This window comes from Rhyacophila brunnea, unplaced genomic scaffold (genome assembly GCF_057557595.1).
Source record: "Rhyacophila brunnea isolate RB1 unplaced genomic scaffold, BYU_Rbru_1.0 scaffold_24, whole genome shotgun sequence".
Classification (NCBI taxonomy): Eukaryota; Metazoa; Arthropoda; class Insecta; order Trichoptera; family Rhyacophilidae; genus Rhyacophila; species Rhyacophila brunnea.
The window spans coordinates 18421412-18446555 of NW_028232904.1; the positions used below are offsets into that span (position 1 = coordinate 18421412).

Genomic DNA, 25144 nt, shown 5'->3' on the forward strand with positions numbered 1-25144 from the left:
ACTTTCAATTATCGTCATTTTGCCCGATTTGTAATAATTATTTCATACGAGAAGGGTTCGGTTTTAGGATAAAACAATTGGATGACAGTGGTTTATTATTTATAGAAAACAGCAGGTTGAATTAAATAATTTTTATTTTCCTTATTTGGCCACGGACTTATCGTATTTTTTTCATCACTTGCCGTCGGGGTCACCATATTTTCAGTTGTTTCCACGAATACCGCACTTTTCTACGTAAACACATTCTCCATACGCAGATACTCCACACTAGAGATTGGAAAACTGGTCGATTTAGAAGACTAAGTATACTTTTTACCAGTATAAAAAAATACTTAGTTTAGAAAATTGTTCCAAAATACTTACTAGTATTTGTAATACTATATAGAGCGTTTGGCGTGCGTATGCGACAAAAGTTTCATACTCAACTGAAACTAAAACCAACTCCATATTAGTTTTTGAAATACGTATCGGCTCAGGGAACTCGGACTGTGTATCGGCTTCAATAGAATCGCTAAAAATATGCTGAGCTCCGCTTGTCGAAAAGTCCCATTTATTAAGAGTTTTAGGTGTGAGTGTGTAGAGTGTTATGCCGGGTTCACATTGGCAACATGTCGCACGACAACCTCGTTAAATTTTACGATAATTATCATACTTATCGTAAAATTTAACGAGGTTGTCGCGCGACATGTTGCCAATGTGGACCCGGCATAAGTTACAATATTCTTGTAAACAAAAATGAATAACAGTGATTTAAAAAAAAAAAAAACATGTTTTGAGCGGTTATACAACAAGCCTGTGCGTCATCTCACCACTGTGCTGCGACACAAAATTTATGACCTATTATTCATACATTCGAACGCAATAGACTAATAAATTAAAATATACCTATATTCAAGTGATCGTCTCGTTCTCGTTCGCGCGTATTTAATGTCAATAGTGTTGAAAGTCTACCAACTGGCGAGTGCACGGAACAGCAACTGGCGATCGCGATGATATCATCACAAGTTTTTTGGAATAAGTTTATTGGGTCATACATACTGAGTATGGCTAGTTCCATCCGAACCTTGAGTACACAAACTGGTGACAATATTTCCAACTCACCTCTACTCCACACTTCTAGAGTGGAGGTTTGTATTAACAGAATTTTGTTTTTACGAGAAATGGATGTCAGCCACTTGCTCAACCTATTAGGTCCATACTCTGACTCATACACAAATTGAAAAACAATATGTGTACTTACCAGACCCAGGATTCGAACCTGATACCCACGACGCTATAGGCCGACGCTTAAGCCGCGCGGCCGTCGTGGGTCCCTAAGCTTAGTAATAACGAAAATATAATATTTCCAATAAAAAAATCAGCTGACTGGTTTTGTCGGGTTCGCGATATCTAGTTTACTTCCGTTGCCCTTCGACGTCCTTGGTGACCAGAAACGACACATGCAGATTTGCGAATAATTAGTCTGATATTTATATATCGTAATAATGCATCCATACAACAAATATCTTAGAAATGATGATAAAAATAATGTATAAAAAAATGAGGCGGTATATTGGCGCTGCCTAGGGGCGGCATTTTGTCTAGGGACGTCACTGGCTACAGGCCTTGCGTGTCGTTGAGAATGTTGTTTGACAATCAAACAATCATCCTGGTCACGATCCTCATTCATGAGGTTCTGACAAAGTGTCAGTAATAACTAATACTAATGTCGATGTTTCTTGTTACGACCCGACTATAGAGTGGGTCTTGTAAAATAATGACTCGCAGTTAGGGAATCCAATCCCAAGCCAAAATTCTGATCCCGGGATTTCGGGATTACAATTTGACAATCCCGGGATCCCGGGACTGGCTTCGGGATTGGCTTTTTTTCCATTGTTAATATAAAAATTTTATATTTAAAAATAACATTGATAAAATCAGTTAAAAATAAATCTAGTATAATTTATACTATTTAATACATTTATTGTTAATATTGTATACGTTCAATCTTGGAATAACATAAGTTTAATGGAATAAATAATACATATATTATTGTAATATAAATAATAATGTGAATTTAATATGAGATTGCTGTTTCTGATAGTAAATACTTATTGAATGGGATAGCGAGATTTAAAATAGTAAAGCAAATCATGGTGTACTTATGGCATTTCCGCTTCATAAATTTAATTAGTCAGCCAAATATGAAACTGCCGTAAAACGTATGAGATCATGGTGGAATTACTTTGGTAATAGTGCGAAGCATTGTTTTTTTCAAATCTTTCTCATTTTTATTAATTTATGTGAAGAAATAAATTGAATCGGCAACTTACACATTTCAATTCAATCAAATTTCATTCAAACTCAGTTTATTTCTAATGTAGATGTTTGTTATTAAAGTATATTTTCTGTTATATTTTCGTTTTTATTTTATTTTCCATAAAAGATGATAAAAAAATCAATCCCGAAAGTTTCGGGATTATGTTTATCAATCCCGGGATTCATAGGTATCGAAAATAGCTCAGAATCCCGGGATTGGAATCCCTACTCGCAGTGAAGTGTAAAAAACACATCTTTAATAATTAATTATTATAGCTCTGCTGTAAAACTTTTACGATGAATTCAAAGATAATCACGATGTAAAAATTTATTTATGTATTATGCAAAATTTAATTTGAAAATTTTCCTCCAAAAGGCTTCATAGTTTGGCGCATAGTTTTTCTCTCTCATTTTTGAGATAGTTAAGTTTTCTTCATTATTGAGATAATATTAAATAATAACAAGATAAAAAGAACTTTTTATATACCTACAACGTTTTTAAATTTTCTGTTGAATCATATAAACTTGACTTGACTAGCTTAAACGATCAAAAAAAGTTGTACTTGATAGAAATAATATTGAAATGTCATTTTTACATGTCATATTGATTTCCATAGTAACGCATGTATATATATATAATTTAGTTGCTAGAACCCCAGACCCCTAGCAACCAATAATGGTGTCGAAATAACTGTTCATACAAAACAGAATTAACTTAAAATGAATTCAATTCTACTTAAAGATGGCTAAAAGTATTAAAATAATGCATTGGCATCGTGTTCTGATATATTCTAAAAGTTTCAAAATGTCTAGCTAGTCGGGAATTTAGTTAAAAATCAATTGCAAGATTTGTACTGGATAAACAACCACCGGACAAACAATAATACTAGCTAAGAAAAACGTAGTAAAATTAAAAGAAAAACCACGTCATAAAAAAGGAAAATGTTATTGATACTTAACAAAGACAGTCACTTTTTAAGAGCGCAGCTTTGACCATTATCAGCGTTATTATATTTTTAAAATAAAAAAATACCGAGTGGCAGTGTCACCTGTCAACATTCTTGTCGATGCGCTAACTAGACGTATCATAAAGTAAAGAATTCTAATGCATTTAAGTTTTGTACTATTGTACATTTGAATCGTTTTTTTGCGACGTCTCTATCTATACGTATAGTATTTAAGCAAAGGCAAACGGACTATCTGAATAGTCTTGATAATGGTGTTACAACCGAAATAGGTATCGACTCTTTTGTAAAAAACCTGTAGAATTTTATATTATTTATATGTACAAATTAAGAAAGTTATGGCGTCGATTTTTCTTTGACCAGGGGCTGAGGTTTGGTTTGCACGAGAAATGGATGTTAGCCACTTGCTCAACCTATTAGGTCTATACTCTGACTCATATACAATTTGAAAAAAAGTATATGTACTTGTTAGAGCCATAATTCGAATCTGGGACTCACAACATTATAGGCCATCGTGGGTGTATACAAGTTATACTTTATAATATACCTACATACTTATATTATTTATAGATCCAATTAATATCAAGTTTCCAGATATATTCTATTATTTTATATAGAAAGCCACGTGCTGAATATTGATGTTATATATAGTACTAATTTGTAGTGTACCTAAGTAATATCGTAAAGGTAAGACAAGGGTTTTTCTGTTAAGGACATAAGAATCGATCGGAGTACCCTCTTTAATTTGTGTCTAGTTATTTCGGTCGAAGTTCAGAAGATTTCGGTGAAAAAACACTTGGAAGATAAATACTTCTGGGTTGGACACACGCGAGCGAATCGTTTTGACGTAAATCTCTGAAAATTCCTGTTTGTACAGTAAATGGGACCAAAAGGTCATTGGACCAAATGGGAGTCAAAATGAGACGGCTTCTTAGCATTCGAGATCTTAACCTAGGTCTGAGACTGCGTATGGTACGTTGTTATGTTCTCTCAATTTTTTTCTATGGTATGGAAGTATGGACGCTAAACCAAGAGATGTCACGGAGACTTGAAGCTTTCGAGATGTGGCTGTATAGACGCATCCTTAAAATTCCTTGGACTGACCGGGTGACAAATGTTGAAGTTCTCAATCGAATGGGGAAGGACCGAAAAGTTCTACGTACTATCAAAACCAGGAAACTACAGTACCTCAGCCACATTATGAGAGGACAAAAATACAGCATTCCCCAACTTGGAATTCAAGGAAAGATTAATGGGAAGCGTAGCAGAGGACGGCGCCGCATTTTGTGGCTTAAGAACCTCCGTGATTGGTACGAGTGCAGCTCCACTGAACTGTTCCGGGTAGCGGAAGACAAAGATAAGATCGCCTTGATGGTGGCCGACCTCCGCTACGGGATGGCACAATAAGAAGAAGTACAGTAATTTTTTACCTTTGAACGAAAAACATCCGCAATAGTGAATTCAGTTGACTGTGATGAAAAATCGTCATGATCTTAGACTATAGATACATCTAGACGCCACCTATTGTATTGTTAAATGAAGCTGCGTGCCGTGCGTTTGGTTTGTGGTGGATCGTATACAAATGTTCGAGACCATAGACCATTTCGCTAGTGCTCTCCCAAAGTGCTCGCACTAGACGCTCAGAATTAAAATAAATTTTTCTATTTTTTTTACGTTATATAGTATTTTTAAGCGGTTAAAATGCAACCATTAGGTAAAAATATCCATAATTTAAGTTATTTTAAAGAAACACGGTCACTTTGATATTTAAATATATAATAATATACAAATAAATTATCACGAACATGTATCAACTTACCTATGAAACTTAATACCATCTTCTTGCTTATTAGTACGGCTACCACATTTAAATACAACACACAAAACCATATTTTCTACTTAATTAACTAAAAATATTTACCACTGACTTCATGTTTAACACAAAAAATAGCAATTTTAGCAACACGGTTTTCGACGCTTAGTTAAGCAATAAGGCAAGATTTGGCGGCTACACCGTAGCAAACCATCTCCCACATCTGTAAACATTTTATCTTACTCTAGCGCGTGTCGCAGAGATTATAAAGCTGCTGAATACTTTCTCACTCGCACTTATGCATCGTTTTTGTTCAGGCCTTGCTATGGATACATCATGATTTACTCGACAAAAAAAAATAAAAATCGAAAGCAGCGGACTGCATCGATTATTATAAAGCTTTCGATCGACAAGTGCGCACGCTGCCGATTGCGCTATCTTAGCAATTGCGTGAGTCACGATATTTATTAAAAAAAAAACACGTCAATATATAGGAGAAAGCAAGATTGGGAGAATTAGTTGAAAAAGAACCAAGTTGACAGAAAACATAAACGAAAAAACACTCAAATCGCGATCGTTTATTTTAATCGGGTTGTGAAAGAAAACAAAATGTTATGATACTTTTATAATAGTTTGACAAGGGGTACTTTTTTCTTCTTTCGACCATGTCCGAACAGATTATCAGATTTTATTTTTGCGAGAAATGGATGTCAGCCACTTGCTCAACCTATCAGGTCCATACTCTGACTCATACACAAATTGAAAAACAATATGTGTACTTACCAGACCCAGAATTCGAACTTGGGACCCTCGACACTATAGACCGGCGCTTAAGCCATGCGGCCATCGTGGGTGTTTGGGCCATACTTACCTGGCGTAGGGGACACCGTGATCATACAAGTGGTACTGTCACAGGTTATTTTTCTTGTATATTATAATAAATAATAATATATTGAACAGATTCCGATGATGTGGATTTGAGTCCCGTCTACCACCATATTTTTTAAAATTTTTTCTTTGTATAATATGTAGGTAAGTATTTTAATAAAAAAATATTCTAGAACATCGTAAATTTATTCGTTGAGTAATACAAAATAATACTTACTTAGATTAAATTATCAGCAGACTAAAATTTGTTGAGATCCTAACACTGGCAATGAATCAAGGTAAGTTTTTTTCGACCATGTCCGATTCTAATGATATCATAATATTATGGGTCTCCACAGGGTTGCGGTTTGTATTAATAGACTTTGTTTTCAGTAGAAATGGATATCAGCCACTTGCTCAACCTATTAGTTCCATACTGTGACTAATACACAAATTGAAAAACAAAATTATCTACGTGGTCGCAGCCATGATTTATTCTGGATCGGAACCGTTTCCTCGTGTCAAGCCTATCAGGCACCATTAGCGAGGGGTGCAAGATTAGTAAATGCGCTCCATAAAGACATATACATTTTCAGTGATGTACTTTGCATTTTATTTTTGAAACTTTATTTTTCTGTGTAAAATTGTATGTTTTTTGTTTTTAAAGTTTTATTTTTCTGTATTAAATTGTACTTAAGTATGTTTTGATTAAATTTGTTTTTCTGTTATTATTATTGTATTCTAAATTGTAATATTTGTTATAATGTAAATCTCATGTTGTCTACGTCTTTAATTTAGATTTGTTATGTCCACAGTGTTTTTTATTCTTAAATAAATAAATAAAATGTGTACTTGCCAGACTTAGGATTCAAACCTGGGAATCTACTTCGATTCATGCCACAAAAAGTCGTTTCTTTCCCATGAACATTAGGTAATTTATATCGTAATTTGGTAGTGTGCAAGTGGTTACATTGGTAAAGCACATTGGCCGGAAACCCGTGAATGCGGATGTGAGTCCTATCCGTTACCAAACAGTAACTATATATATTTTTTTGCAATAATAATATCAGGACTAGGGATTCCAATCCCGGGATCCCGAGATATTTTCGATACCTATGAATCCCGGGATTGATAAATCTAATCCCAGGATTTCGGGATTGATTTTTTTATCAATTTTTATGGAAAATAAAATAAAAGCGAAAATATAACAGAAAAAATACTTTTAATAAAAAAAAACTACATTTGAAATAAACTGAGTTTGAATGAAGTTTGATTTATACCCATGTGTAGGTTGTCGATTCATTTTATTTTTTTCACATAAATTATTAATAATGAGAAAGATTGGAACAAAACAATGCTTTGCACTTTTAACAAAGTAATTCCACCATGATATCATACGTTTTACGGCAGTTTCATATTTGGCTGACTAATTAGTTTTATGAAGCGGAAAGGCCATAAGTACGCCATGATTATTTGCTTTACCATTTTAAATCTCGCTAATCCATTCATTAAGTCTTTACTATCAGAAACAGCAATCTCATATTAAATTCACAATATTATTTATATTACAATATTATTTACTCCATTAAACTTATGTACGTCCAAGATTGAACGTATACAATATTAACAATAAATGTCTTAAATAGTATAAATTATACTAGATTCATTTTTGACCGATTTTAGCAATGTTATTTGTAAATATAAAAAAATTATATTAACAATGAAAAAAAATGTCAATCCCGGGACCAGTCCCGGGATCCCGGGATTGTCAAATTGTAATCCCAAAATCCCGGGATCAGAATTTTGGCTCGGGATTGGATTCCCTAATCAGGACTGATACTTTTAATTTCGGTACATAAGTGAATGTCACAGAACTTATGTTTATTGTGTTAGTAAATAAGATATATTTAAAAAAATGTTGTATGTATCTAATTTCTTATTTAAATAATATATTATGTTATACTATAATAATTGGTTTCACCACATGTGTACCAGATATTAACTCTTCCAGACACGAATAGTGGGTAAGAAACCGTGAAAAGAGCGAATCATATTCCCATGAAAGATTTAGTTGTGTAGGGAAAATTAAGCTTCCGCATATATAAGGAAAATATCATGTCCGACCTAAGAACAATATAACATTAATATTATTTCAACATGTTCTAGTAGAAAAAACTCTTCTTCAACCTGTTCACTTTACTATACCCAACGGTGTAGTAGTGTTATAGCCCCGCAGCTTTGAGCCTATCTTTGTGTTCTTATCAAGTAATAATAAGCATGAATAATGAATGGTTGGAAATGCATTTGATAAAGATTTACTTTGTCGCAATATTGTTCTTATCAATCTAAACATCTGGAATGCAATGCATCTTTATCGCTCATTGTTTCAAACTTTCTTCTAATGGATATGGGGTATATGTATATAATCAGATATACTAGATTATTTGTTAGCTTAACCTAACCAAACCAAACCTAACCTAACCTAACCTAAACTAACCCAAACTAACAGATAATCCAGTATATAGGGTATTTTCAAAATGTGTTTTCCGCTGTATTCCTCATAACCAAACTGTACCGGAAATGGTTTTATATGTATCCACTTTTCTTATCAAACGAAATATCAGAGAATGCAATACGTAATAATAATAATGTCTGTTTTATATAGAATCTAAATAGCTTTTTAATTCAGTTTTAACTCAACCTTAAAGAAGCACGCATCGTCTGCATTTAAACACTGCATCAGATCAGACTGATAACAATTTATTGTCCTTGTCCTTGTCCAAGAACAAGCAATAGAGAAAAGTAATAATTGAGCTTGGGGTAGTCTTCATCTAGAAGTATATTGAGCTGACTGATGATGATCCAATGAATAGCTTTCGTTTATTTTATCAATACAAGCCGAAAACACCGGAATACAGCTAAATCTTTACAAAAAAATCGATAAATCTACCAAAAAAATCAATTTACTTAATACTTTTTTAAATGTAGAAATGAATGATCTTTTATTTCATATTAGAATAAAATTTATGTAGAGGTGATGGTTATTAAAATACTACCCAAAAACCATTTTTGGCTGACAATTTACCGAGATGGCGTCATTTTCCCAAGTGTGCCACGTGGCAGTAAATTTGTACGTATCCAGTTCGCCGTAACACACTTCACGGTGAAATGATGTATCGGAAATATAATATGGTCGTATATTAAAGACCGCCCAACCTCTTTGGGTCATATAGTACTGAGATAAAATTCATATCTAAATAAAACATGGTTCTTGTTGGTTTACTTACAGATTTTGATAATAGCCGATATACTTGATTATTAATTGTTAGGTTAGGTTAGGTAAAATATCAAATCGAACATGCAGCCATGACTTATTTTGGGTGAAAGCTGTTTCCTCATGTCAGGCTCATCAGGAACCAATAGCGAGGGTTATACGGCTAGTCAATGCACTCCTTAAAGATGTAGACATTTTTAGCAATGTATTTTGTTTTTAAAATTCTATTTTATTGATCAATTTGTATTTTTTTTTTGATTTTTTGTTGTTTTCTTTTCATATTTCTTTGCTCTTTTTTTTATTTCTACTAAGTTGATTTACCTGTACTTTTTTATTACAACGTTTTTCTTAGCTCATATTCTTATTTTTCCGGTACAAATCTTGCAATCGATTTTTAACTAACTTCCCGACTAGCTAGACATTTGAAACTTTTAGAATATATCAGAACACGATGCCAATGCATTGTTTAAATACTTTTAGCCATCTTTAAGTAGAATTAAATTCATTTTCAGTTAATTCTGTTTTGTATGAACAGTTATTTCGACATCATTATTGGTTGCTAGGGGCTGGGGTCCTAGCAACTAAATTAATAATATATACGTGCGTTACTATGAAAATGACAAAATGACACTACAGTATTATTTCTATCAAATACAAATTTTTTTGATCGTTTAAGCTAGTCAAGTCAAGTTTATATGATTCAACAGAAAATTTAAAAACGTTGTATGTAAAAAGTTCTTTTTATCTTGTAATTATTATTTTAAATGTCATGTTGTAAACGTTTTGAATTAATTATTTATTATGTGCTCAATGTATCTTTTTTAAATAAATAAATATTTCATAACAATAATGATAGCATTATTATCAGATAATCAATCAATATCAAATTAATGTTCATATTGTATCTAATAAAATTGGAACATTATTATTGTGTGCAATGCCCACAAACAACGCGTACTTTTTTCATCTCTTTCCTATAAGAAAGCTCTCGGCGAACTGTGCTACGGTGAAATGTATCACGTACAATTTACGCAGAATCAGACTAAAACCGTTGTCCTTCGACATTACCAAGTCAAGTTTTGTTTGTAATTATGGGCTGCCGACTATTAAACAACCATCTACTCGATTACAGATTCATAACATTATACTTCGTAGAAATGACAAAATACAAAAACATTAAAAAAAGTCACTGCATGTCTTTAATATCAATTTGGCATCAAAGGAAACAGGTAGGTAGATATTATAACAAAAATAGTCGAGTTATAATTAATCATTATAAGTATACAGAATATTATCGTGCTTTCCAGGCACGGATCCAGGACATACTCCGCCCACTTAATAATCATTTTAAAATACTTTGTCATTTTCTTTGTCTGGGGAATTTAATTAAAACTTACTGTCTCCTTTATGAACGTTAAAATAATAATAATTTTGTCTGTTGGAGATTTGAGTTTTAACACTGAAAGTGCGACGACGCTAGCAATCTACCAGATATTATTAATTATTTTATTAAGGCTCTTCAGCTGAGGCATGGTCTAAAAAGATCGTGACTAGGCGATGCGTAGATTGTGCAAATGACGCGAGCCGAACGAAATATAATTTGTCATAAAAATTCAAGATTCGTCCATTTAATGTTATGTTTATTGTTATATTACTAATAATAATAGTATTTCCATTGATATGTTTTTTTTTAAGTACGTAGTGAGAAATTTTGTCGCACCTATTGTTGAAAATTATTTGCTGTTTCTAACAATACCTTCTGCATCTTCTTGTATTCATTAAATATTGTTATATATTAGAATAATTCTTTCAATGTTAGTTACAGACCTACAAAATTATCTAAAGAATGGATGGGGGAGCCACTGTCGAAAACTACCCAATCAAGACTCGCAACTGGATAGAATCTGACATTCGAATGACGTTTTAAAAATGGCGTCCATGTGGTAGTTCGTAGTTCCATTTTTGACCGTTCTTTAGATAAGTTTATAGGACTGTACTCGTAATTTCACAGTCTTCACATTACCCAGTTGAATTAACGTATTGTTTTATATTATCATGGTGTTTTCACTTTATCACCTCAATACTATGACTAGATATCTGTCATATTATATAATATGTATATCTTGTTTTGAGATATAATATATTGAATTCTTCTCTACAAAATGTTAATGGGGACTGTACTAATTTTGTGTTTGAAAATATTAGATAACTTTAAAACCATAAATGCATTAAATAAATAAAATGATATACTTACCTACATAATTACTTTTTTATTCAACGAATAATTCACAAGATTTAAGAATATAGCATTCTAATTATTGAACATACATAATTTTGAAAACACTTCTGAGAAAATATATAATAATCAATAGAATTTTTTTTTTTTTAAAAAAAGTACTACACCTCTCGGGTTTTGCGCCCACGCACATATACCACTATGCTAAATGTACCATACTTAATTACGACAAATTTTAACTAATGGGTCTAATAGTACTTTATGAAGCGCTTTCCAAATTGAGCTACTATTGGCTATTTGCTTTTGTATGCTAATCAAAGTAGGTAGTACTTTAATTCTCGTAGTAGATTTTTGGGTTTCCAACGTGTGTCATTCTTCCTTCTTTACTCGACGTTTCGGGTTCGTTGCAGAGGCCATTATCAAGAGGTTATATGTTTTATGATGAAAATGTAGTTTATGTATGTGAATGTAAACGTTGCTCTAAGAATGTCAATAGGAATCCGATTAGCTAAGAGCAAACGTTGCTCAGAGTAATCTGTCAATCGTTACGACCAGGTATACCGGCTCGAATATTGTAAATATAGTAAAGAAGGAAGAAGGACACTCGGTGGAAACCCAAAAATCTACTACGATAAAAAACAACCGTGAAAGCCTCAAACAGTTCTTTAATTACTAACCGACGTCGTGGATTACTCTTAAGATATTTTAGTGTTGTGGTTTCCTTGAACTTGCAAATAATTTTGAATAATATCTAATTAACTACTTTTTTTATTCAACGAATAATTCACAAGATTTAAGAATAATAATATATTCTATTGAGTTAGTTCTGACTATCTCACTAATCTCATTCTTCATGAGTAAGCGAGACGCGATGCTGTCATTTTATGGTACTATTTCACAGTTGTAAAAATCGGTTAACCTCAAAATGAGTCTTTGCGCATTGTAGTTCGTCCACTATCGTTCTAAGGCGCAAGCGCATATATCTAACAAATCCCAACTGTTGCGTGAAAATTTAGAAGCTTTAGAAACTTTTTAAATTCATGCATGCAATCTTGTAACTTGCAAGATAATACATGTTTACACGTGCATTTTATTATTATGGCCGCGGTAATACGTTCTGTCAGCAGTAAATCTATGCACGTGTAATCGGGGTACAATACTTGTCTTGTATTATGTAAGCGAAGTTGATAGTCTAAAAATTATTTTTGAAAATGGACATTATATAATTATTGTGAAAGGTTTAAAATATATTTTAATTCAAACCCAACTCGAAATGGCGATAATTCTCTTAAATAATTCATTCCGTTTACCGCAGAAAACCCCAGAATGAGAGAAAAGGTGGCAACATTTCGAATTATTTTTATGAGGCCACATTATTAAAAAGGGGAAAATCGCGCCCGGCATTAAGGTAGACGGGAGATAAGCAATATAAGGGTTGCTTTTGAGGTAAGGGTTGAAATGATGAATGCAAACTTTGCGGCGGCTGAATGATAGGCAACTGTAATTAATGATTTACGAGCGCGGCGTGGCGGTTGAGGATAAACACTTTGAGAAACTGTGGCGTAATCTTGACTTTGCTAAAATGAGGCAGCAATAATTATTATTATTATCATCACAGTTTTTGACTAAATACCAGTAGCGAAGGGTGGAGGTAGGCTGTTAAGATCCGCCATAAATAGTGCACATTAAACTATGTTAGTCATATGTATTTGTTTTTATTGAACTAAGATTACAATTATTTACAGGTTGTGTTGGTTAGTTTTTGAAAATCAATTAAACCCTCTACCTAACCAAACCATAATAGTTTAAGTAAATAGTTTAAGTAGTTTAAGTAAACCATAATAATTATGCAATTATGCACACTTTATCATTCATACTTATTTGTTTTCGTTGGATTAAGGATACATAATAATATTACAGATATTGTTGGTTCATTTTTTTCATTAAGCCCTGCCAAACCAAACTATAATAGATGAAAAATATTATTTCTATTTATAAAATATCCAAAGCTATGTATGATTTAAGATCATAAGTTAAGATATTTTATAGATAGACGAGTATTTTTTACTGTTATCTATTATGGCTTGGTTTTGCAAGGTTTAATTGCATTTTTAAAACTAATCGACATTATCTTTAAATTGTAGTCTTATTTCAATGAAAACAGATAAGTATAACTGACAAAGTTTAATGAGCACTATTTATGGCGGATCTTAACAGCCTATCTCTACCCTTGGTCACTGCTAAATACGTAGTGGGACAGTGGCTGAAACGATCGTATTTTGCTCGTAGATTGTAGGCTCTTATTACGTGACTTTGCCAAATTCAAATACCTCTTGCTTATTTTAGATGGAATTTAAGAAAGAAGAAGGCATGATTATATCGAAGTCCATTTTTAGAGCACATTATGTAAGTCTTCTTAATACATGGCTACTAATGACGTATGTACCAAATATCTTACACAACACAAACAAAAACTCCTCCAAACCAACCCGCCGCGCACCACACTCGGTCTTAATGGAGCGTATCATGAGGCCCTACGATTGGGTGTGAAGCATCAGCAGTTTTTTTTACGCCTGGAATGTTTTACGAAAAGATACTCAAAATTAAGGTCTCCTAGTGTGCTCTAACAAAGTTTACAGAGACTTTCTAATAAAATTTTCGATGGGAAAGAGGAGGAAGGTGAACTAACAAAAACAAACGATTCTTATTAATAATATATAGTACAATAAAAAACTAAAACATTACGCACATAGTCAACTATATGAAAAGATCTTCAAGTCCGCAATAAAACGCTGCATTTAAAAAAAATCAATAATATTGGTCTTTGTGGCGACCAGGTCGGATGGCCCGATAAGTCCAACAGCTAGTTGGACCGACTTGAGTATCTCTTTCCTCTCATTATGCTCATTCTCGGACGTTTCCAGAGGTTGTGATTTGCATCCTGCAGATATCTGCCTCATGTATATATTTATCGGGTGACAAGTTCAAATTCAAAGAGCTTGGCAACAAATCCACCGTGGCCAGTCAAAAATTGAGCGGTGTAGTGGTCAGGAGTCATACTAGTTACCTCTGCCCTGCTAAGTAAAAAGACAGTGTTTTGGGGTTTAGTGAAATAAGAATGAGATGTTTTGATATTATAATCTCTAAATAGACAGTGTATATTAATCACAGAAAAGAAAAATAAGTTCCCTGATATTAATCATGTAAATACTGTATTTTTACTTAGCAAGGCAATTCTCCAATTGCTATTGAATATTTGGAAAGAATACGAATGTTTGTGTATGTTTTGTAATTATGTTGTGTGCAATTATAATAGTATGATATAATATTCTGTTGTTTGACATCCACCTACGAGAGGATGAGTATTATAAATATGTAGACGTTGTTGTAAAATAGGGTCTGCTTAACTCATTTGGTGTACTTCCCTTGTAAGTATCTAATTTATATATTTTTTTATTTACACTTTTCTTCTGTTTAATAACTTCTTCTTTGACCATGTCCGATCCTAATAGGATCACATGGGCCTCCCCAGAGTGGAGGTTTGTATTAACGGATTAATTTTTTTACGAGAAATTGATGTCAGCCATTTGATCAACCTAATAGGTCCATACTCTGACTCATACACAAATTGAAAAACAATATGTGTACTTGCCAGACCCAGGGTTCGAACCTGGGACCCTCGACGCTATAGGCGGGTGCCTTAAGCCACGCGGCTATTGTGAGTGTATAACTTAATAATGATCTATTTCTATTTTATATAAAAATGTTTCAATAATATTTCTTTGCGTCTAAATGTCACGTTTTTTTAATTAATTATTTCTTCTATCAAACGAATAGTTCACAATATGCACAGGGCGTGATACCCAATAGATGCATATTCGATTCCTGCCAGGTGACTGACTTTTGTCGAAAAAGATTTTTTCTATTGGCTATAATTTTCTCAGAGTGTTTAGAATTATGTATGTTCAAATGCCATGTTGTGAATGTCTTAAATTAATAATTTGTAATTTTCACTATAGTATGTAAAAAAAAAGTAAATTAAATCCCATAGGTTGATTTAATTATCGGAAAAAGTCAATTTATTAGAATAATTAGTGGAATATGTGGATTTTCCAAATGCAGGATCGATCCCGTAATTTACTGCTGTATCAGTTTAGATGTTACTACTTATTTACAGTGGATGGTGTCTAAATTATCTGAAGGAACTTTATTCAAAATAATATGAAGTATTTATAATATGTATTATTTAAATTGACATAAAATACCTCTCTGAAAAGTTGAAAAAATACCCTTACGGTCTGGTAAATATCTTTTATACAGAAGTAATATCTTGTGACAAAAAAATGTTTCAGTTCACTATTAATGGCTTTTAAATTTTATTCATCGATCACAAAACAACAAGTAAATAGTCTTCGCCCAAAATAATACTGACAGCTTATATGCATGGAGGCGCACGAAATCAAACAGTCCTCAGTAAAATTTTCGCCTGAAATAAAATGTAAAGACTCGACATTGATTTGTTTACTTCACGATATTTCCCTTTCAACCTAATAACGTCTCGCGTTTCGAATGAGTTACGTCTATAGACCTTTTGCAGGCTTCATACAAGGCAATGAAAACCTACAGTTTGTCATCGACTCGGTTCAAGTGGGTCTATAAAGTTCTGATCAAATTGAGGTGCATATCGCCTACATGCCGCCTACTGTCACGCTGTCGCGGCGACAAATTTAGTATATGGTTTCGTCATTTTGCACAATATTTTGATCGATTACCATCTCTGTAATTCACTGAAGAATGACACTGATAAAGAGTGCCAACTATAATGCATTAGTAATTTGAATTATTATTAATTATTCATGCTAATTTCAATTCATTTTAACAGTTTCTACGTGTGCGTACGTTAAAATTACTTGCGACATGACATCCATAGAAAATATTTTGAACAGAACCCAACATGCAGACCATAGATAATAGACAACATTCTTATAGAAAATACAAAGTGCCAACCGCTAAAAGAGCTAAAAGAGATTTCGACATAATAATAAAAACGTTCATTGAGTCATGCGGGTGTCAATGCAGTACATATCAACGTGAGGTGACCTCATTGTTGTTCTGGTGATTTCGGCAGATTTTGCTAACTGACAATGTTCGTTTAAAGGTTCAAAATATGCTACTGGATGGGAGCATCAGTCTGAAAACATTGTAAACACCAAGAAAAACGACATTACGCACTTTTTTCCCGTGTGATGTCACGTGATAGTAGACGACATGCACCATAATATATTTTGCGCTTCACAGTTTTCGCGGCAATAGCCTCTGAAGCAATAGGGGGCCGTTGAATATAAAGAACCAACAAGTTAAGTCAGATTGATTACTATATTTTCCAAATAAAGATTGTCACAAATCAGTTAAAAATCGGCGTGTGTACTTATGTACGTGCGTTAGAAATTACACTTCTTTGGCTTAACAAAACAAAAACAAAACTTGTGATAAACTAGATTCTTTGACTAGCTCTTAATTATCTTGTTAAATTACACACTCAAGAAAAAGGACCGCTTTTTGGAACGCCCTTGGTTTATTTCTATACACTTCAACTTATATTACTAAATTATATAATGGTTTCTCGTTGTTTTTATTTTTAAAGTACCAACTGTCAATCTGACGTTTAATAGTTTGTTTACGTAAGGAATTGCAAATGGCCGACAATAATAAATACGCTGCCTAGGCAACGGAACAATTCTAAACTATAATATTAAACTGTATAATCGTCACGATTGCAGTATCATACTGTGGCGTAAAGGTGTGCGTTGGTCTGATAACCGAACAATCGGTGGTTCGAATCCAATCGAGTGCGTTTTTTTTCGTGTGAAAAAATAAATTATGTGTTACATGTCACACGCCAAAAATACACTCTGATCTGATTTCCCAAACGCGCCAAAAGAAGTATAACTTCAAAAAATGTAAATAAGCTAGATATTATTATGTAAGTAGTTCATTTATTCAGATATTTAATGAAGGTAGGTCGATACTTGAGAAATAACACAACACAATGAAACAATGTGAGCATTCTTGCTATTGTTGGTATAATGGTATCAGATATTACAATTTAATGTGTGCTTAGGCGTGTGGCATCGCGGTGACGATTATCGGAGATTCCACTCTCTGGAATTACTTATTATTACTACTAACTATTCGATTAATTTATTATTTTTGACAATTTAGAAATGTGGTTAGTTTTTTTTGCTTTTTTTCGATGGGATTTCGATGATTTATGTTCATAAAATTTTGCGTTTTTTCCTGCCAAATAGCTTGTTTTCGTACCCCGTCTGGCATGTTTTTGTCAATGACAGCTGGCAACACTGAGCGCAACACTGCAGAAGTAATAATATTATTTAATAAAACAATGAGAAATACAAAAAAAAATTGGTCGACCCCTATCCTTATAAAACGTTGACAATATGTAGAAAATAAGAACACGTTGGGGTGAAATTATATATAAAAAAAAAAGATTGGCCCGTGTATGATTTGAACCTACAACCTCCAGATTAAATGATGGCAAATTGGTGCTCTAACCTATTGAGCTAACGGGCCGATAAGACATTGTAAATTTGTAACATAATTATTATTATATTGTTGTGATGAATCACCATCACTGTTTACGTGCATATTGATAAGTAGGAATAACTAGATCATAATATTATATTATTGTGTGCGAGTATTAGACATTGAACTAATTGTTCATGCATGATCATATAAATTAAAACTGTATGTATAATAAATATTCACAGCAAATTTACTGTGCGTACCTACAATACATAATCATTATTATTGATTGCAAAATGTTATAATGAGACTTTGCATTTCCGGTATAAAATGTAAATTAAAACATAATATAAATATTTATTATAACACAAGATTTAAAATGTGTCTAATATTCTTTATTGACTATACATCAATAATTTTCTCTTTAATAATTCGTCAGACGATTATTTTCTGACTGTCTTTCTACAAGACACGTTCGCTTTTCACTCTTTTGACTTGAATCTCGTAGGGCACGATGCTCTTGAAACATGTTTGACTGATATTACGAGGGATGGTTTTCAATCCTGGCGTAGGTACTAAAGAGTTTGAATTTGTATGCACCTATAAATTTATTACTTACGTGGTCTTGACTTGACTTGACGTGGTCTTGATGACCTATCAGTGACGTCCCTAGATAAAATGCCGCCTGTAAACAGCGCCAAAATGCCGCCTCATTTTTTTCATACTTACATTATTTTTATCATCCTTTCATGACTCCAATATCTAAGAAATGTGTTGTATGGATACATTACTAACAAAATAACAGACTAACAAGGACGTCGAAGGGCAACGGAAGTAAACTAGATATCGCGAGTCCGACAAAACCAGTGAGCTGAACTTTTTACTGGAAAGATATTTTCGTTATTGCTAAGTTTAGGTAGGTTTTTCTATATATTCCAAATGATTTTCCTCGATTTGCCGCCCTTCGAGTAACTGCCGCTCCCAAGCGACGCTCAATCTGCCTACCCCCACGGGACGTCACTGTGACCTATTCTGGGTCAGAATCGTTTTCTTGTGTCAAGTTTATCAAGCATCATTAGCAAGGAGCGTTATGGTTCAAATAGACTATATTATGACGATCGGGCACATATAATATGCTAAGAGCGATTTAGTGTCTATGATCATATCTATTCCATTCCAACATATTAAACATACACCTCGTATTTACACTCTGTGACACCCTGTGACACAGGACGCCAACATAAGAAACGGGTTTTTCGGCATTTATATGACCGATCGTCATAGAGTCTATTTGAGCCATAAGACTAGTCAATGCTCTTTACAAAGACAATATACAATTGCTGTGTGTTTATATTTTATTGTATAACATTGTTTAACTGTTTTTTTAAATTTTATTTCGTCTCTCTTGTGAGGGTAATATTTGCTATACAAGTAAGTATTTTTATTTAACTTTGTAATCGGCTTTCTTTTCAATTTAAATCTCAAGTGGTGAACGTTCTGAATTTTGATTTGTCATATTATCCACAATGTTTTTTTTTTTTATTAAATTGAAAAGTATTTTTGAAAAAATACGACGCTTAGCGAGACTCGAACCCACATCCACTGGATTTGCGCTAATGTGCACTACTAACTTAGCCACGTGCATCCTAGAAAGATTTTTTGTAGTATTGTATTTTTCTGATGTGTATTCAAATTATGTAAGAATATGTTCAATAAAAAATAGTATAAATTAAAATAGACAGTGTTTATTTGGAGATTATGTCAAAGCAATCCAATTTTTGAACATACTATAAAAGAAACGGTAGTTTAAAACATCGGTTCTCATTTCACTCGAGCCAAAAATACTGTCTTTTTATTTATCAGGGCAGAATAGTAATAATAAATAATAGCAAGTTATTACTTTATTTATATTGAATAGTATGAAACATTAAACGTGATTAATATAATAATACCGAAGAGTAGAGCACTTGATTCAAGTAATTGTCCATACATTAACGAAACCGTTTCTATAAAAGGGGTTGGAATACCATTTTATAAGGACTTACGACCCCCAAAGTGATAGGAATGACTGCCCTATTTATTCGACTTCTTTTCTAATAGGTACTCGAAATGTTCAAGACATTTTTTTCAATGACTTTTTTCCATAATATAGATATGTAGGTACCAAAGAATACAACTCTCGATGCTCGATTTTAATGCTACCTTTGAATTGTTAATAATTGAATTAATTCGCAAACAAAATCACATGTAAGGTTTCCCATGTATTTAATTATACATATTAATGTTACAACTTAGGTATTAAAGGTGTACATGTTACATTCTGAAATTTTAAGGGGGAGAGGCACGCCAGCAGAGAACCTAGCGGAAAAATTCGAAGCTTGCAATTTGAGATTTTTTTTTTGATAATTTACAACTTCAACTGTATTAAATAATTAATATGTTTCTGAAAACATAATTTTTTATTTAAAGATAAACTTAAAATTTTATTGTAAAAAAATGTAATAAAATTTGAATTCGTTGCAGGGTCACATCTTATTATTACATTATATTTTATGGTCATATTTATTTTTAAAATTTATTTATAAATAAAAAGGACTTTAAATTGGATTAGAAGTTATACCTACACATTTATATTTATATAAAAATCAATGTTTTTTTAAATAAATATAAAAAATATTAAAACGATAAATTAGTCAAAAATCTAAACGACGAAAAATTGAAAACTTAATAAACTAAATTTTAATAATAAATATGACCATAAAATATAATGTAATAATAGGATGTGACCATGCAACGAATGCACATTTTATTACATTTTTTTACAATTGTAAATCTTTAAATTAAAAAAAAAATCTTTTTATTGTTTTCAGATAAGTACATATTTATTAATTAATACAGTTGAAATTGTAAATTATCAAAAAAAAAATCTCAAATTGCAAGCTTCGTATTCTTCTGCTAGGTTCTCTGTTGGCATGCCTCTCCCCTTAAAGGTGTAGTTTATTAAAATTATTGCAACTATAAGTACGTTATAAAAACTAAACAATGGAGTGATCCGTGACGTCGGTTAGTAATTAAAGAGCTAATTGATACCTACCATAATTTGATATACTAAACCCGACAGCCAACAATATAACGCGATTCGATAAGCATTTCATGTAACAAGTACTAGCTTAAATTGTCGTGATTCAATAAGATTCTGGTAAAGCATACTGGCGCGAATCCAGCAGAACAGGCTTATATCCCGTTGGAAGTCGTATTTTTATTTACAAAATGATTTTTCTAATGTGTATAATATGCATGATGTGTTTTTAAATTATGTACAAAATAAATTATGCTTATCTACTAACTATTTTTTATTCAACGAATAATTCACGAGATTTAAGAACGGAACATTCTAATTATTGATCATACATACTTTTGAAAACATTTCTGGGAAAATAATATTAGATATATTATATAACCAATACAAGAAAATCTTTTTGAAAAAAGTAAAACACCCCGCAGGGATCGAGCCTGCATCTCTCGGGTTTCGTTCCCACGCACATTGATCACAATGCTAAGGGTTACATACTTAATTACGAAAAATTTTAGCTAATGGCTTTTAATACTCACTAAAGCGCAGTATGACTCCTTTAGCATTGTGGTCAATGTGCGTTGGCACGATACCCGAGAGATGCAGGTTCGATTCCTGCAGGATGTCTTACTTTTTTCAAAAAGATTTTTTCAATTGGTTATTATATATTTTCTTAAAAGTGTTTTCAAAATTGTGTATTATGTTATCTACTAATTATAATGTAGGGTGAATACCCTACCATCCAGCATGACTTGACAGGAAACCATTATTTTATAGCTACAATGTATCTTGCAACATAATATTGATAAAATTGAAAAACAAGCGATTTATGTGAGTCAATCAAATTTCAACAGAAAGCTAATTTAGCAAAATACCATAATAATTCTATTAATCAATAATATCGCAAATTAATAAATAATGCTTTATAGGTTTACCATAATATGCACAAAAGTTGTTTGTATAAAAATTAACTTACGCAATTATTAAAACTGCATAATTGTTCAAATTAAAATCAATTGTTTATAATTTACGAAACGAATCATGCATTGCACAATAAACCTAATAAGCATGATTATCAAAAATATTCAAGTAGTTGATAGCAGCATTTTCTATTGTATCGAATCAGTATAAAACACTCAGTAGAAGAAAGCAACATAGTCATTCAGTTACCAAAGATTCCACCGTAAGGTTATCGTGACGCTTCGCCCGATCGAACTCGTAATTCATCAGAATGCATACTCGTGATTTCTTTCTTTTGACCATGTCCGATCCTAATAGGATCATATGGGCCTCCACAGAGTAGAGGTTTGTATTGACAGATTTTGTTTTTTACGAGAAATGGATGTCAGCCACTTGCTCAACCTATTAGGTCCATACCCTGACACCCACAAATTGAAAAACAATATGTATACTTGCCAGACCTAGGATTCGAACCTGGGACCCACGGCGTTATAGTCCAATGCTTAAGCTGCGCGGCCACCGTCGGCATATGCATATACATGATTGCACTTACCTAAATTATAGTCTGTAAACTTACCTGTAATAATTAAATCAATATTTATTTGGAAGGAGATAATAGAACCAGGGTTCATTTCATTCACGCACCAAATTCTGAGTTATTCATTTGGGAGTCAAACCAACCTACCCTCCGGTTCCCTATTCCATCTCACTTCCGAAAATAATATTATAATATTGTGTTTTGTATATTATCCACCTACAGGTAGAGAATTTCGTTTTAAAAATAGCCTGTTGTAAATGATGTAGGTACTACGTTTATTATTGGCAAGTTTTACCTGAAAAAACTATTTGACTGATGGCTCTAAGAAAATTGAATTATGGCGAAAGTACGCTGGAAAATCTGTCTAAAAGTTTTCCTTCGCAATTTTATTTTCAACTACTAAGTAACAAATTCAGCTCTAACAGGCTTTCGAAAATACTTTTTTTTTATTTTGTTAACTTCGTTATTAAAGATAAGATGGGGATTTCGGGACAAGGGTTTCAGACCTCTCAGACCTCGTGGAGCAGGTTGAGATAAATAAATAAATATCTTAGCACATGTTCAGAGAATACCTTATTATTTTAAACGCCAACCTGTGTTCAAATTGAATGAATTTTTACAGATATTGTAGGTTTTTAGAAATAAACATTTGAATTTAGAATCCGTACGGGCATAGCGGAGTTCTCCATTTAAACAAATTAGAGTTGTATAGAGATCAAGGTTAAATTCTGTGACGACCAAATGTCGCTTTGTGGATTCAAAAGTTTTGACCTTTGAGCTTTAAATGTCGTTGCCTCCCGCCAAATAGCAGGCAGTAGCGAAAAAGTGGAGGTAGGCTGTTAAGATCAGCCATAAATAGTGCAAATTAAACAAAGTTAATCATACATTTTGTTTTTATTGAACTAAGACTACAATAATTGTATTTACAGATGGTGTACAAACGCTGCCCAACCAAACCATAAAAGCTTTTGAATACTTTGGGCGATACGACAAAATTGTGAACACTTTTTCATTCATACTTATTTGTTTTCGTTGGATTAAGAATACATAATATTACAAATGGTGTTGGTTCGTCTTTTAAAATTCATTAAGCCCTGATTAAACTAAAGTATAATAGACAAAAAAAATATTATTCTATCTTTAAAATATCCAAAGTTACGTATGATTTAATTGCATAATTTTATATAGTTTATAGATAGACGAGTATTTTTTGACAATTATGTATTATGACTTGGTTTTTGCAGGGATTAATGGAATTTTAAAAACTAACCAATACCATCTGTCAAAAATAGTCTTATTTCAATGAAAACAAATACGTATGACTGACATAGTTCAGTGTGCACTATTTATGGCAGATATTAACAGGATACATCCACCCTTCGCCACTGAATCAGGGGTACACATATATGGCCGCGTTTTAAACTCGTGAGTTAATTCGTTAGTAGTAATTGATGATGGACATAATCTCGATGATTGCAACACTCCATACCTACCCTTGTAAAACAGTACAATAATAGTACATTGCTCATCCGAAAACGGAACTTCAAAAACGATCAACTTGAGGGGAGCGAGGGACGTGTGGATGGACTAAGGGAAGTAACGTGACCTTATGACAGTGGCGAAGGGCAGAGGTAGGCTGTCAATATCCGATATAAATCGTCCTTACTAAACTTTGTCAGTCAAATGAAATTTGTTTTAATGATCCAAGACTACAATGTGCAGGTAGTGTTTGTTAGTTTTTAAAATTCAATTAAACCTTGCCTAATCCGATCCATAGTAGATAATAGTAAAAAATAGCCGTTTATCTCTAAAATATCTAAAATTATGTCATTAAACGTTACATAATTCTATATATTATTTTGTATTGATCATGTTTCGATGGGGCAGGGCTTAATGATTTAAAAAAAAAAACTAACCAACACCATCTGTATTAATATTATGTATTAATAGTTCAGTGAAAACAAATAAATATGAATGAAAAAGTGTGCACTATTTTGTCAGATCGCCAATAGCATACCTAAACTATTATGGTTTGGGTAGGTAGGGATTAATTGAATTTTAAAAACTAACTACCACCATCTGAAAATTGTATTATTAGTTCAATGACAACAAATAATAAGCATGATTGACAAGTTTATGGTGCACTGTCTATATTGAATCTTAACAGCCTACCTCAACCCCTCGCCACTGTCTTGTGATCAGTGTTTTTTTTCTTGTGAGATTTAAACATTTTTAAATAGGCATATTATAAAATGGCGAATTTTTGTTTTTAGATTCCAAATAGTTAAAAAAATATATAATAAAGCTTGAATGTAGACTTTTGTACCTTATATGTTATACATTAAGTAAATAATACAATTTAAAATGTGATGATAAATACATGAAAGATGATGCTTTACGCATTTCTGTTACTCTCCGACTTGGTATGAAATTTTAGAAAATATTCAATACATTAAAAAAATGTATAAATTAGCGATTGATGAAGAATAATATTACCAGTATTATAAAATATCAATAATATAATGATATTTTAGTCAAGATAGCAACATTATTGGCCCCACTACATGATGATATGAT

General features: G+C 32.5%; 1 protein-coding gene across 1 annotated transcript in view; it reads left to right on the forward strand.

The window, feature by feature from the left end:
• The window catches only part of LOC147069135 (E3 ubiquitin-protein ligase RNF13-like), a 538012-nt gene extending 515562 nt beyond the window's left edge, over positions 1-22450 (forward strand). Inside the window, exon 12 of the transcript XR_015071263.1 lies at positions 22375-22450. The gene's annotated coding sequence lies outside the window, so the exon portion shown is untranslated. The remainder of the gene's footprint in view (positions 1-22374) is intronic.
• The last annotated feature ends 2694 nt before the right edge of the window (positions 22451-25144 follow it).